Below are 3,259 nucleotides of genomic sequence, written 5' to 3' on the forward strand. Positions count from 1 at the left end.
ATTTATAGTCACTCATGCCTAGAAAAGCCTTATTACTCGGTTTAAATGCCTTTATAATCCCATTATTGAATTTATTTTGAACTTTTTTTACATTTTTTGATTAAAACATATTGTAATAGATTGTTTACCTCTAGAAACATGGAGCAAAAGCCATCCACTGTCAAGAAAAGTTCATTTATAGTCGATCAAGCCTAGAAAAGCCTTATTACTCGGTTTAAATGCCTTTATAATCCCATTATTGAATTTTTTTTGAATTGTTTTTACATTTTTTGATTAAAACAGATTGTAATTGATAGTTTGCCTCGGGAAACGTGGAGCGAAAGCCATCCATTGTCAAGAAAAGATCATTTATAGTCACTCATGCCTAGAAAAGCCTTATTACTCGGTTTAAATGCCTTTATAATCCTATTATTGAATTTATTTTATATTTTTTTTACATTTTTTGATTAAAACATATTGTAATTGAATGTTGACCTCTAGAAACATGGAGCAAAAGCCATCCATTGTCAAGAAAAGTTCATTTATAGTCACTCAAGCCTAGAAAAGCCTTATTACTCGGTTTAAATGCCTTTATAATCCCATTATTGAATTTATTTTGAATTGTTTTCACATTTTTTGATTACAACAGATTGTCATTGATTGTTTGCCTCGGGAAACGTGGAGCGAAAGCCATCCATTGTCAAGAAAAGATCATTTATAGTCACTCATGCCTAGAAAAGCCTTATTACTCGGTTTAAATGCCTTTATAATCCCATTATTGAATTTATTTTGAATTGTTTTTACATTTTTTGATTAAAACAGATTGTAATTGATTGTTTGCCTCGGGAAACGTGGAGCGAAAGCCATCCATTGTCAAGAAAAGTTCATTTATAGTCACTCATACCTAGAAAAGCCTTATTACTCGGTTTAAATACCTTTATAATCCCATTATTGAATTTATTTTGAATTTTTTTTACATTTTTTGATTAAAACAGATTGTAATTGATTGTTTGCCTCGGGAAACGTGGAGCGAAAGCCTTCCATTGTCAAGAAAAGTTCATTTATAGTCACTCATGCCTAGAAAAGCCTTATTACTCGGTTTAAATGCCTTTATAATCCCATTATTGAATTTATTTTGAATTTTTTTTACATTTTTTGATTAAAACATATTGTAATAGATTGTTTACCTCTAGAAACATGGAGCAAAAGCCATCCATTGTCAAGAAAAGTTCATTTATAGTCAATCAAGCCTAGAAAAGCCTTATTACTCGGTTTAAATGCCTTTATAATCCCATTATTGAATTTTTTTTGAATTGTTTTTACATTTTTTGATTAAAACAGATTGTAATTGATAGTTTGCCTCGGGATACGTGGAGCGAAAGCCATCCATTGTCAAGAAAAGATCATTTATAGTCACTCATGCCTAGAAAAGCCTTATTACTCGGTTTAAATGCCTTTATAACCCCATAATTGAATTTGTTTTGAATTTTTTTTACATTTTTTGATTAAAACAGATTGTAATTGATTGTTTGCCTCGGGAAACGTGGAGCGAAAGCCATCCATTGTCAAGAAAAGTTCATTTATAGTCACTCATGCCTAGAAAAGCCTTATTACTCGGTTTAAATGCCTTTATAATCCCATTATTGAATTTATTTTGAATTTTTTTTACATTTTTTGATTAAAACAGATTGTAATTGATTGTTTGCCTCGGGAAACGTGGAGCGAAAGCCTTCCATTGTCAAGAAAAGTTCATTTATAGTCACTCATGCCTAGAAAAGCCTTATTACTCGGTTTAAATGCCTTTATAATCCCATTATTGAATTTATTTTGAATTTTTTTTACATTTTTTGATTAAAACATATTGTAATAGATTGTTTACCTCTAGAAACATGGAGCAAAAGCCATCCATTGTCAAGAAAAGTTCATTTATAGTCAATCAAGCCTAGAAAAGCCTTATTACTCGGTTTAAATGCCTTTATAATCCCATTATTGAATTTTTTTTGAATTGTTTTTACATTTTTTGATTAAAACAGATTGTAATTGATAGTTTGCCTCGGGATACGTGGAGCGAAAGCCATCCATTGTCAAGAAAAGATCATTTATAGTCACTCATGCCTAGAAAAGCCTTATTACTCGGTTTAAATGCCTTTATAACCCCATAATTGAATTTGTTTTGAATTTTTTTTACATTTTTTGATTAAAACAGATTGTAATTGATTGTTTGCCTCGGGAAACGTGGAGCGAAAGCCATCCATTGTCAAGAAAAGTTCATTTATAGTCACTCATGCCTAGAAAAGCCTTATTACTCGGTTTAAATGCCTTTATAATCCCATTATTGAATTTATTTTGAATTTTTTTTACATTTTTTGATTAAAACAGATTGTAATTGATTGTTTGCCTCGGGAAACGTGGAGCGAAAGCCTTCCATTGTCAAGAAAAGTTCATTTATAGTCACTCATGCCTAGAAAAGCCTTATTACTCGGTTTAAATGCCTTTATAATCCCATTATTGAATTTATTTTGAATTTTTTTTACATTTTTTGATTAAAACAGATTGTAATTCATTGTTTGCCTCGGGAAACGTGGAGCGAAAGCCATCCATTGTCAAGAAAAGTTCATTTATAGTCACTCAAGCCTAGAAAAGCCTTATTACTCGGTTTAAATGCCTTTATAATCCCATTATTGAATTTATTTTGAATTGTTTTTACATTTTTTGATTAAAACAGATTGTAATTGATTGTTTGCCTCGGGAAACGTGGAGCGAAAGCCATCCATTGTCAAGAAAAGTTCATTTATAGTCACTCATGCCTAGAAAAGCCTTATTACTCGGTTTAAATGCCTTTATAATCCCATTATTGAATTTATTTTGAATTGTTTTTACATTTTTTGATTAAAACATATTGTAATTGAATGTTGACCTCTAGAAACATGGAGCAAAAGCCATCCATTGTCAAGAAAAGATCATTTATAGTCACTCATGCCTAGAAAAGCCTTATTACTCGGTTTAAATGCCTTTATAATCCCATTATTGAATTTATTTTGAATTTTTTTACATTTTTTGATTAAAACAGATTGTAATTGATAGTTTGCCTCGGGAAACGTGGAGCGAAAGCCATCCATTGTCAAGAAAAGATCATTTATAGTCACTCATGCCTAGAAAAGCCTTATTACTCGGTTTAAATGCCTTTATAATCCTATTATTGAATTTATTTTGAATTTTTTTTACATTTTTTGATTAAAACATATTGTAATTGAATGTTGACCTCTAGAAACATGGAGCA

The sequence above is a fragment of the Theobroma cacao genome, unplaced genomic scaffold, assembly GCF_053813885.1.
Source record: "Theobroma cacao isolate CCN51 unplaced genomic scaffold, ASM5381388v1 tig011, whole genome shotgun sequence".
NCBI classification, from domain to species: domain Eukaryota; kingdom Viridiplantae; phylum Streptophyta; class Magnoliopsida; order Malvales; family Malvaceae; genus Theobroma; species Theobroma cacao.